The sequence below is a fragment of the Prionailurus viverrinus genome, chromosome A2 (assembly GCF_022837055.1).
Source record: "Prionailurus viverrinus isolate Anna chromosome A2, UM_Priviv_1.0, whole genome shotgun sequence".
In the NCBI taxonomy this organism is placed as follows: domain Eukaryota; kingdom Metazoa; phylum Chordata; class Mammalia; order Carnivora; family Felidae; genus Prionailurus; species Prionailurus viverrinus.
The window spans coordinates 147,678,732-147,692,372 of NC_062562.1; positions in this window are offsets into that span (position 1 = coordinate 147,678,732).

A 13,641-nucleotide genomic window follows, 5' to 3' on the forward strand; every position below is an offset into this window, starting at 1 on the left:
GAAAAGATGCTTCACGCAAGTCTGAATAAAATGGATCTTTTGAAATGCAGAGATGCAAGCAGTTACCAGAAGCCTGCCTGCTCAGCAGGTTGGAGCTGATGGTTTCTGGAATGCAATGCCTTTCCAGAGAAACCCCTGTAACAAGTTGGTGAGAATTCCTAAGCTGGTCCTGTCTTCTGAATGACTCTCTAGCATTGTGGCATGTGGGGTGAAACACCAATGAACTAGCTCTGATTATTCAGGGAGGAAAGCTGTTGGCCAGAGTGGTGTAAAGGGGAAAAGGAATCTGGAAAATAAATTACTTCCATTTCAACCAGAATAATTGTTTCACTTTTAGTGAAATAAAATAAAAAAGAAATAGGAAAAAATTCCATTTTCTGAACAGCTATCTCACCCCTGTGCTACCTATTTGAGAGAGATAAAAATCTGTGGCATCTTTATTCCAAGTGTTACCTCCAATTGATCTGTAATGTATCTGCCATTGTATCTTTAAAGTATGCCATGTGTATCTTTAAAGCAACATTTGTCCTCGCTTTTTGTTTTCCATTCAATTGAACTTTGGATGGGTTATTACTACTTGTCAAATTAATGTATATAGAGGAACATATGGCAAAAAAAAAAAGAAAAAAGAAAAAAGAGGGAGAGTCCCAGCATGAAAAAATGTGTTGTTGAAATCAGAGCATAATAAGCGTGGAATGAATTTGATAATATAAGTGTTAAAATATGTATATTTTAAAAGCAGGTAACTATCTTAGTATCCTAGCATCTACATAGTATTCAGAAATCCTAAATGGCTTACATTTGGATTATTTAGGTATTTGGACTTCTAGAAATTGGCTGACATCTTCTCTTTCAAAAATCTTCACTGTGGGGTTAAGGTATGATTCAGCACTGAAACAGACTTCCTGATAAGTACAAGAGATCAGTTTGGGTCTGTCTTCTATAGGTCTCCAGGAGCAGCTATTCACCTAAGAACCATCTTAACAACATCTAGCCGATCAAAGAGAATTTGATTCATCTACTTAATAATAACCATAATAATTATAATGAAATTAAACATAAGTGAGTGCTTTCAACAGGTGAGGCATTTCATCTTTGCAACAAGCTTATAAGCTAGGTACTATTATCATATAGCTGAGAAACTGGGATATAGAGAGCTTAAATGAACTGCCTGGGATCCATACATTATGGCCAAGCAGGGAATAACCGCCTCCGGCCAGCCCCACTTACTCTATTGCTTTTTCCAAAGATCACAGCTACGTCTCAGCTTCATTCCCCTTATCACAGACAGATGGATAGACATGCCTTCTCAAGTTTAACAACTTTGCAGAACTTGATTCAAATACTGAATGTGTTGTTAGTTGCTTACAGCTGCTATTTCTCTAGCCGTGCAGTAAGTCCAGGCAAACTCTTTTGAAGAGCTCATTAAAACTGCTAAAATAAAGTCGTAGAAGCAGGTGCATTCATTAGCTGAAATGCAGACGATTATGTTAATATTGCATTCAGGTGACAAATTTAAAGCCATCAAAATCATGGAGGATAAAAGGATTTTCAAAGCTAAAGTTAACTTCTTCCTTTGTAGGGCTCTTTGCTCTGTTTAAGCATGTGACTGCCTTTGCAGCTGTCAACATAGGGACCTCCAGTGTTACCTCCCCAAAATAAAGCCATATTTGCAGTATTATATTTCCTTTGCAATCTCTTGGGTCTCTATTCAGGAAAAGAAAGGTAAAGAATTGACTACAGTCCTAGCACTATTTTCTAAATAGGAAATTTGACACCTTATTTATAATCTATTGTCAGATTAGGCTCAGGGGAGAGGAGACACATTAAAGAAGATGGTTAAAAATATGTGGACATTGATTCCAGGTATGGATCAGATGGACCAACAGCTCTTCCACGCAACCTTTTTATTTTTTCCTCAAAGAATATTGAGTATGAAGTACATATGCGATGATACATCTGTATTTAGGAGGCTATACATCATAATGTAAATAATAGTTCCTCTAGGAGGATTTTCATTTTCTTTGTGCATGTGTATTTTTGCATTCTCAAATTTTCTGCGATGCATGAATACATGTTATTCTATAAAGTTAAAAACTGTTAAAAACTTATGGAGCAATTAGCCTCTCCACATTCAGTTGTTTACCTATAAAATTGGGTTACTATTTAACCGCCTAGCATATGGGAGCTGGATGAGATGTTTCCCCAAAGTTCTTTCTTCTCAAATCTAGGATGTCTGCGGGAACATTGATTCTTCCTTTCAGAAGAAAATGTAAGAAAAAAGAAAAGGGCTAGGTATCCAGCCATTTATTTAAAAAACCCACAAAAACAACTATAAACACGCTTAAAGATTTTTTGCATCGTGCCTCAGCACCTCAATCAAGTGGGCATTCATCAAAGTGAAAGCATCTGCCACTTGAAAAGGGAAAGACTGAGAAACCTTTTAAGGCCAAATTAACTTTATTTTTAATTTTTTTTAGCTATATATTCTGGGAAGCCTTTGTAAGCTAATACTCAACATACTGATTTTTGTTCAAATGGTGTGTACAACAACAGTATTTATGATTGCAAATTATAAGTAATGAAGCTGCTATAGACTTGAACCCTCTTTTGATAGAGTATGTTTATATAATGTGTGTGTGTCTAAATATCTTAAAATTAACAAACTGAAAGACTGGTACAATGTAGTAGTCCTATTTTTGCGTTCTGTCCTCTTCAACCCTTCTGTCTCTTGTACTTTCTTTTCTTCCAACAGAATTTAAAAGATTTTTGATCCCATTTTAAATGAAAAAGAATATAGAAAGCAAGAAAGATCTCCTTGGGATGAGTAAGCATGTACAGAACTTCTACATACATATGTGCTACATGCACACCCCTTTGGTGGTCAAGAGTAGCCTACCTGGGGCACCTGGGTAGCTCAGTCCATTGAGCGTCGGACTCTTCGTTTCGGCTCAGGTCATAATCTTGTAATCTGCTGGTTCAAGCCCCACTCTGCACTAACAGTGTGGAGCCTGCTTAGGATTCTCTCTTCCTCCATCTCTCTCTGCCCTTCCCTGCTCATGGTCTCTCTCTCTCTCTCTCTCTCTCTCTCTCTCTTTCTCTCTCTCTTAAAATAAATAAACTTTAAAAAAAATAAATAAAAGTATTTAAAAAAAAAAAAAAGAGGGGCACCTGGGTGACTCAGTCGGTTAAGCGGCCGACTTCGGCTCAGGTCATGATCTCACGGTCCGTGAGTTCGAGCCCTGCGTCGGGCTCTGTGCTGACAGCTCAGAGCCTGGAGCCTGTTTCAGATTCTGTGTCTCCCTCTCTCTGACCCTCCCCCGTTCATGCTCTGTCTCTCTCTGTCTCAAAAGTAAATAAACGTTAAAAAAAAAATTTAAAAAAAAAAAAAAAAAAAAGAGTAGCCTACCTGAAGCCCTGTCCCAACCTGCCATCCATCAGTCTCTGGTTGGAACTTAGTGTGTGGGCAGTTCCTTCCACTGCTGGACAGCTCCAGCTCTCCTAGGAATACTCTCCCACGCTCCATTTCCTGTTTACCAGAGCTGCCACCCTCACAGAAGCTGCAGGTTCAAGGCAAAGTGAGGAAGGTGGCCAGAAGACACCTATACTTACAATGTGGAGCATCACCACCATAAGATTGGAAGGTAAACTTCAAAGCACAGAATTTAAAGATGAAAGGAATTTGCGAGGTCATGTTAGTCAAGTTCTCTTTAAATGCATGTCTTTTCTAAAGCATACCTGATAGTCATCCTGACCTCAAAATTTTCCAATGATGAAAAATGTCCTACTTTTTTCACTTATATACCGATAGATGGGTAGATAGAGCACAAACAGCATTACACCACAATGCAAAAAAGGAGGGAAAAGAAGTTATTCCTATCCTGCTACCGTTAAAAAAAAATCAACTATTTTTGAATTTCTGTTACTGATCCAGGATCCCCCAGCCTCAAGTAAATATAACCCTTTAAGATCCATGAGAAATGTGAAGAGACTGAACTATTTGGCTTAAAGACACTTTGGAGATTTTATTAGTTCATGGTGTCCATCACCCCATGAGCGTCAAGGAAGGAAGGAAGATTGTGTAAAGAATTAGTAAGCCTCAATACCACAGTCTCTCCTGAATCCACACCCCTTTGTCACTCTGACACCTGTACAACAAAGGAAAATTTCTGAGATTGTTTTATCCAGGGATCTTTCCAACACTTACAAATACCATCTAAGTTGAGCAATGTGTTCCCAAGTTACCTAAATCATACATACAGTAGTATTCCTTTCAAAGGAAATTGAAGTGTTTAGCAGTATTATCAAATAACTAGATGTGACAACACAAAGAATAAAAATAACAAAAGAAAATCTTTCAAAGATAGTGTGCCATGTGGAAACAGTTCCTGCCGTTTCACACTGGCTCTGCAGGAGATTCTTTCAAGATGAGTTTAAAATGAAAGCAGTATTTACCCAAAGAATACAAAAATACTAATTCAAAGAGATACATGACCCTCCCCATGTTTATAGCAGTATTATTTACAATAGCCAAAGTATGGAAACAGCCCATGTGTCCATCGATTGATGAATGGATAAAGAAGATGGGAGATATATATATCAACAACAGTATTATTCAGCCATAAAAAAAGAATGAAATCTTTTTTTCAATGACATGGATAGAGCTAGAGAATGTAATGCTAGGCGAAATAAGTCAGTCAAAGATAAATACCATATGATTTTGCTCATGTGGAATTTAAGAAATAAAACAAACAAGCAAACAGAAAAAAAAAAAAAAAAGAAGAGAGACAAACCAAGAAACAGACTCGTAACTATAGAGAACAAACTGATTGTGACCACAAGGGAGGTGTGGAGAGATGGGTTAAATAGGTGATGGGGACTAAGGAGGGCACTTGTCTTGATGAGCACTGGGTGATGTATGGAATGGTTGAATCACTATATTGTACACCTGAAATTAATATAATAATACTGTATATTAACCAACTGGAATTAAAATAAAAACTTTGGGGGCACCTAGGTGGCTCAGTTGGTTAAGCGTCTGACTCTTGATCTCAGCTCAGGTTTTGATCTCAGGGTCGTTCAAGCCACATGTTGGGCTTCATGCTGGGCTTTATTAGGTTTGAAGTCTAATAAACAAATAAATAAATAAATAAATAACACTTTAAAAATTATTAACTAAAAATTTGGTCCTAAAAAATGAAAGTAGTGTTGAATTTGGGGAGCAAATTCAAAAAATCAATTAGCTAATAGAAGAAAGACTGTGAACTACAATTTTGGCTAAATAAATAGAACAGAGAGGTTTTAAAAATGATTATTATTTGAATGAATTGTAAAAAAGCTATTTGAAAAATTCAAACAACACAGAAGTATGTAAGGAAGAAAACAAAAAATACTCACTTCATATCCTACCAACTAAAAATCACCATCACAGATTTTATGGGAATATCATTCCAGACATGGAAAAAGAGATATTTTAGAATTTTCAAAGAGATTTGCACTCAGGCAATGAAGGGTGGTCTTACTGATGATGGTCTAAAGAGACCCAAACCTAAGTTTTTATAACAATGTCTACTTCATCTGAAAAGTAATGAAATGATGTAAAGGTAGGATGAATCCTTAGTCCATAAACAACTATAAAAATATGAGTTCAACAGAAATTAGCAGATATTTTTATTTTTGTCTACATATCCATGATCTGACTCTTGATTCACCTGCATCTAAAACATAGTATAGGGGTGTCTGGGGGGCTCAGTCAGTTGAGTGTCCAACTTTGGCTCAGGTCATGACCTCAAGGTTCGTGGGTTCAAGCCCTGAGTCAGGCTCTGTGCTTACATCTCAGAGCCTGGAGCCTGCTTTGGATTCTGTGTCTCCCTCTCTCTGCCCCCACCCCCATCTCTCTGTCTCAAAAATAAATAAACGTTAAAAAAAAATTTGCAGGGGCGCCTGGGTGGCTCAGTCGGTTACCGTCTGACTCTTGGTTTTGACTCAGGTCATGATCTCAGTTTCGTGGGTTCGAGGCCAGCATCGGACTCGGCACTGACATTGTAGAGCCTGCTTGGGATTCTGTCTCCCTCTCTCTCTGCCCCTCCCCCACTCACACTATCTCTGTCTCTCTCAAAATAAATAATTAAAAATTTTGAATAAAAAATAAAATAAAATAAATTACATTACAATAAGATATGTTTCAGGGAGTCTGGATGGCTCAACTGGTTAGGTGTACAAATCTTGATTTCAGCTCAGGTCATAATCTCACAGTTATGAGATGGACCCTGTGGCATGCTCAGCACTGGGCATGGAGCCTACTTAAGATTCTCTCTCTCCCTCTCCCTCTGCCCCTCCCCTGTTTGCACTCCCTTTCTCTCTCAAAAGAAAAAAAAAAAAAAAAAAAATATATATATATATATATATATATATATGTTTCCATAATGTTTTCCAGTTTAGAAATCAATGTCATACTGAGTCTCATGTCATATAAAATAACCAGGGTTTATGTTTAGCTGGCACATATTAATTTGGCCATTCCAAATGTTGTTTATGGCCAACTGTACATGCTGCTTAATTGGGCATCTATTTTGATTGACCAATCCCAGTGCTATGCCAGTTATTATATGTCAGATCAAGATCTATTTTTACTGGTTATGCCTCTTCTTCTGAGCATACTAAATATTTCCCTGATCCAAGATTTATTCTTTTAATTTTCTAGCCTTTGATGTTTTTAAAAATGTGTCATTTTTTAATTTCATTCGTTCATTAGTAAACTTACCCCATAAGATTCCTTCTCTTGCATAGGTAAAATAATTTTTATTTATTTGTTTTTTCATACAAAGTAGAGTAAAATTCCCCCTCCCCCACTCCTAAACATATCTCATTAAAGTCACTTTTTGACAAAGACTTAACTGGGAATTTTCAGACTTGAAGAAAATTTTGCTCCTTTATGTTGCAAAAATCGGAGACATTGTGGTCTCCATTATCTGTGTTAAATTCAGGGAACATTGATTACCCAAATGGCAGATTATCCCCGTTATTTCTATTTAAAATTTTAATGGTAGCTCTCTCCTCCTACTGACATTTGACTAATGTTAATACAAGATTAGATGCCATTTCCTGACTTACTCACCAACTTACATTGAGAAAATGCAGGTCGAATAGGTGAAAGAAGAAAGCCAATATTTCCTTGGTAACCTATATAATCACAATTGAAGGTAATTGCTTAATCAAAGTACAGATTTTCCATGCAATAATAGCTCTGTTTATCTTGTAAACACTAGAACATTAGACCACCTGATCATTTTTTCTGGGAAAAAAAAGTGTAAATAAATTTAGTAAATTAAATCACATTTTTCTACAGACATATTCTAATTTACTTAAAAAATTTTTAATGTTTATTTTTGAGAGAGAGAGAGAGAGAGAGAGAGAGAGACAAGGAGTGCAGGGGAGGGGCAGAGAGAGAGGCAGACACAGAATTCGAAGCAAGCTCCAGGCTCCGAGAGCTGTCAGCACAGAGTCCAGCGTGGGGCTCGAACCCACGAACTATGTGACCCGAGCTGAAGTCAGATGCTTAACCAACTGAGCCATCCAGGTGCCCTGGACATATTCTAATTTAAAGATGTAGTTTCATTTTACTTGATTCTTAACTGAGAGTGGCACTTAACCATTCTGTTATTGTTGGCGTTTCATGCATATCAAGCAATAGTTGGGACGCCCATGCCTCTGCTACTTACTTTTACTTTTATTGTACAGAAACAGCAGAACCCACATTCTATGTAAAGAAGTTGAGGCCACACTTCAAAATACTTCTTCCTCCTTCCCTAAATTCATTAAGTGGCCACCTCAGTTTTTGGATGTTTGAAATATCACACTTCATTAACATTCACTAATTAGGCACATTAGACAAAGGACCAATTTGAATTAGTGAAAATTTTGAATGCTATAATGTTATCAAAAATTCATAGTTGTATCCCTTTGTGGTTCAATATGCCACTCAAGCAGTCTATAGTGAAGTATTTCCAAGAAGGCTACTGCCAGGACTGCTTTAACGATAAGATTCTTTAATATTGTGCACTGTAAGCTTTAAGCAAATGAGTGGGGCGAGGCTATCTAAATATGTTCAGTTCACATTCACTGAGCAGTTACTATATGCTTGGCATCATGCTAGAAAATTTTTGTCCTCTTGAGTTAGCAATTCACTCTGAATTATCACTCATTTTGCCTATGACACTTTATCTCATGCTTTATTCAGTCCCTGTCTAAATTTACTCATTTATTCAAAAGATTTCTAACAGCTGTAATGGGTTAGGCACAGGCACAAATTCAAAATGACTGAGGTCTTGGGGTGAAGGTCATTTGCCATGTAGATCAACACCAATCAGTCAACCAACAAGCCCTTTGTTCTAGGTACTATAGCTAGTTAAGGGTTTCTCAATTTTGGCACTGATGACATTTCAGACGAGGTAGTCCTTTGTTGTGAGGGCTGCCTTGTGCATTGGCAAAAGGTATCTTTTGCTTCCTTTCATGAGAGGACAGCAATACCCCCACTTCTAGTTTGGATAATCAAAAATGTCTCCATGGGGTGCCTAGCTGGCTCAGTCGGTAAGGCATGTAACTCTTTGATCTTGGGGTCTTGAGTTCGAGCCCCACATTGGGTGCGGAGCCTATTTTAAAAAATAAGTAAAATATATTTTTAAGAAAATGTCTCCAGATACTGCCAAATCTCCCTGAGGTGGGGTGCGGGAAACAAAATTGCCCCTGGCTGAGAACCATTGAGAGTATGTAAGTAAAGAAGAGAGTAAGTAAAGAAGTCATACCTTCTTTACTAGATTTTAAAGACCTTGAAGGCAGAGATCCAATCTGATTCACCACTCTACGACTCCCTCCCCACCAAGTAAATCTAGTTTCTGGCATGGGAATGCTTCTTGATGAATGTTCTGGAAAGAACAAAATATCTCTGGAGTAAGTACCTATACTATTGTCAGCCCTGCACAGAGCACTTTGTAAATCCAGAAGATGAATAAGGTAATCAGAGTCAATTCTAACAAATTTTTACGATTTGAATAATCACTTCCTATTCAGAGTATATACCCGCTTGGCCAAAGGCCTACATTTGTATAGGGCTTTAATGTGTATGAAGCATATTTCACATAATAGCATTTGATCCAGATACAAGGATAATCACTTTGGCCACCTCTGTTTATAATTTAAGCTCCCAAATCCCAGAGCCATATTCTTGGGCAGGGGTGGGAGGTATTTTGATTTCAGTGGCATTGCCTTTGGTTATTAAGAGAAACTCTTAAGATTGGTTTAATAATGCTAAATTTAAAGTTCAGGATTCTCTTTTGCCATTTTAGAAGTAGAATATCCAAAAGGCACTCCAGTGATCTGATTCTGGTTTACTCGGATTCCTGGAAATTGCCAGAGGGCTTTAAGGGAGGAGGGAAATAAAGAGTGAGGAAATTTTCCCTGTGGGCAATTGGGGAAAACAAAAATATTTTTGTGCTGTGGAGACTTCTCAGGAAAGGAGGGTTGGCCAGCAGAGGCATCTGCGCAAGGGGAATTTCCACATTTGGGAAAACATGGTCATAATTAATGACTTAGGAAAGCCAAGAAAATGGACCATGTTGGAAAAATATGATTTTCAATGGCCAAATTATTGTCAACTGATTGGGCCAGAAAATTGGATTGTTTTAGAAAGAGATTTTTATTTGTGAATATTTGCCTACAGGTCCTTCCTTCTGTGGATCTATTAAGTAACCTGCCCTCGCCTGAGGAATCAGCTCTTCATAGCCAGACCCACTCTCTCTGTCCCTCCCTCTCCTAAGGGAGTGTTTGTGTTAGACTTCTGGCCCAGACATCAGGCCTTTTGCTTTGAACATGATGCTCTGGACTAGCCAGTGGGGCTATTAGCATCCATTAGAATAGCGATGATTATCCAGGATTCTTGAACAAGAGCGGAAGGATGAGACTGCACGACCCTAATGCGGCCATCATTTACTGAGGACTCCGTGTCCTAGGTAGGTCCTGTGCTGAGAACATTGAGAAACTATCCTTACTTAGACATGGGGAAACTGAGGCTCGGGGAATTTAAGTAATTTGCCTATGGTCAAATTGCTTTTAACTACCAAGCTATACTTCCCATCCTGTATATAAAGTCTACTCACTAAAATGGAACGTTCTCACCTTGTATACAACCTCTCACTTACTTTTCATTTCCTTCCTCCTATCTTCCCCAGATCACTTTGTTTAAACTACATCTGGTCTTGGGGTTGTGCTCATGAGAGAACTCCGCGGTTATCCACCATTCGGAAGAGGAGAAATCTGGGTTAGCAGGCTCAGCACCATTCATATCTCTGTTTACCCAGGGAATGATTCTGTGGTCAGAATGTTCTTGCCCCACTTTTTTGTTTTCTCTTATCTCCATGATCAATTTTATTAAGACAGGGATGATCATCTTATTCTTCTCCTCTCATAATGTTTCAATTTCAGAATACAGTTTAATGAATTTCAACATATTTGCCAAAATAAAGGCCAAGTTTTTCAGAGAAGGAAATATAGCTAAGGAAAAAAAAAAAAATCTTTCCATTTGACAGGTGGGATATCCAGTAAAATACCTATAAATTCAGGACATGTGAAATGAAAAAACTGCAGGTTAAATCATATCCTGCAACAATTCCATGTTTTAAGCTCCTATGACATAAAGTTAGTCCTGTCCTGCAATTGCAATGAATATGAGAAAGCAAACCTAACTAGGATTAAGTCTAACTGTCCCGGATTGAACCTCAGTGGGTGTTATAATTAATTTAAAAATCATACCATCTTGAAAATAATTTAATATATTTCTTTTCTGATTGAACTTAAACCATATTAATTAAATCTTATTAATATTTGCCTTCTGAGTGATCCTAGGACTTAGCCAGAAATTATTACCTTTATTTAGAGATGTGAAAACCAAAGGGATGTATTAGTTTTCTACTGCTGTGCAGCAAATTACCACAAACTTAGGGGGTTAGGACTACATCTCGTTTGTTAGCTCACAGTTCTGTAGTTCAGGAGTCTGGGTGGGTTTGGTGGGTTCTCTGCTTAGGATCCCACAAGGCAGAAATCAAGGTATTAGGCTAGACTCTTATCTGAAGGCTCTGGGGAAGAATCTGCTTCCAAGCTCATTCAGATTGCTGGCAGAACCCAGTTCCTTGTGACTGGAGCACTGAGGTGCCCGTTTTCCTTCTGGCTGTCAGCCGAGAACCATTCTCTGTTCCTAGAGGCCACACACATTCTTCCTCCCGTGCTCTTCTCTATCTTCAAAGCCGGCACTCACCCTCAAATCTTTTTTTTTATTTTATTATTTTTTAAATTTACATCCAAGTTAGTTAGCATATAGTGCAACAATGATTTCGGGAGTGGATTCCTTATTACCCCTTACCCATTCAGCCCATCCCCCCTCCCACAACCCCTCCAGTAACCCTCTGTTTGTTCTCTATGAGTCTCTTATGCTTTGTCCCCCTCCCTGTTTTTATATTATTTTTGTTTTCCTTCCCTTATGTTCATCTGTTTTGTCTCCTAAAGTCCTCATATGAATGAAGTCATATGATATTTGTCTTTCTCTGACTAATTTCACTTAGCATAATACCCTCCAGTTCCATCCACGTAGTTGCAAATGGCAAGATTTCATTCTTTTTGATTGCTGAGTAATACTCCATTGTGTGTGTGTGTGTGTGTGTGTGTGTGTGTGTGTGTATACACCACGTCTTCTTTATCCATTCATCCATCAATGGACATTTGGGCTCTTTCCATACTTTGGCTATTGTGGATAGTGCTGCTATAAACATTGGGGTGCATGTGTCCTTTTGACACAGCACACCTGTATCCCTTGGATAAATACCTAGTAGTGCAATTGCTGGGTCATAGGGTAGTTCTATTTTTAGTTTTTTGAGGAACCTCCATACTGTTTTCCAGAGTGGCTGCACCAGCTTGCATTCCCATAACCCTCAAATCTTTCTCACATTCAGAATCTTTTTGACTTCCCTCTTCTGGTACCAACTGAGGAAACTATTTTTTTAAAGGGTTCACCTGATTGACCCAGGCCCATCTGGATAGTCCCCATATCTTAAAGTAAACTGATTTAGGACTGTAACTGCATCTGCAAAATCCCTTCAGAGCAGTATCTAGATTAGGAGATGGGATTCTTGGGGAATTATCTTTAGAATCTTGATAACCATAAGGAAATAGAATTACCCAGTTAACCTGAGATGGGGTCTGGAAATACACTCCCGACAGTATTGAATCAAATAATTTAATTATTACTTTATTCCTGTTTTTTTAAATGTGTTTTTTTTTTAATGTTCATTTATTTTTGAGACAGAGAGAGACAGAGCATGAACGAGGGAGGGTCAGAGAGAGAGGGAGACACAGAATCTGAAGCAGGCTCCAGTCTCTGAGCTGTCAGCACAGAGCCTGACGTGGGGCTCGAACTCACGGACTGCGAGATCATGACCTGAGCTGAAGTCGGATGCCCAACCAACTGAGCCACCCAGGCACCCCTTTAATGTGTTTTTAAAGAAATATATGTGTATGGTTTATTTTTAATGTATGTATTTTGGGGGTGCACATCGCCACATTTCTTATGGATGTATGATCAAAAATGTTGCCAAGGCTATTTTGGGATATGTTTTGTTTCAGGGGCCTGTGAATGTCCAAGCGTTAAGATGTAGGTGTGAAGTTAGACATGGGTGTGTTGGGGGGGGGGCGGTTTGGTGATGGCAGGTGAAGACAGGCAAGAGGCTGAGATTGTGTTAAGTACAGAGGAACAGTATATTCTTGTTTATGATGTATTCACAGAAGACCTTTGGGGATGAGAATCATTTTGCTTGCTATTTTCTGTTGACAAGTCCAGAAGTTCAAACACCCCGGGATTCTTTGTGTGTAATTTATGAGCAGTATTGGGGAATGTTTCTAAACATAGGGGCATTTTAGAGTATGCTGGATCTCCATCACCAGAATGCTGTATTCCCAGTGTGAAGAGGTTGAACTTCTCAAAGCTTCTGGTGCACAATTTCAATGTGCTATGGCCCGCCAGATGCACGGGATGTCTGGTATGCAGGCTGAGCCCGTGGGCCCAGCCGGCTGCTGATCCAGAAGCCTGGGCTTACAAAAGGTCGCCTCAGGACTGAGAAGGTATGGAAAAGACTAAAAGGATCATGGAGGGAAATGAATGAAGGCTGCCGATCAATCTCTCCAATTTTAACATTTTACCCAAAGGACGGTCTTACGAAAAGTCTGGTTTTCTGGTGAAGAGAGTACAAACGGTTTTAGCCTTTAGGAAGAACATATACAGAAATATGAAAACCTCACAAAAAGGCAGAAAATTTTAGATGCTAAATATTTCTCTCTTCGTCCAAGAACATTTTGGTTTTCCCCGTCTTGAGATTCTGGCCAAAAAATGGAGGAAAGGAGGACATCGCCCAAATGTTTCTTTTAAATTGTCCCAGAACTTCAGAAAATGGTCAGAAAAGGTAATCACATTATTGGAGCAAAAAGAGAGAAGTCAATGGAGAAGGCATTTAGTAACTGCACTGATAGAGCATGAAGACATGCGGCTTGTTAAGCTTTGGAAAGTAGGACACAGGAGGAAAGAGGCTGTGTGGAAGAAAT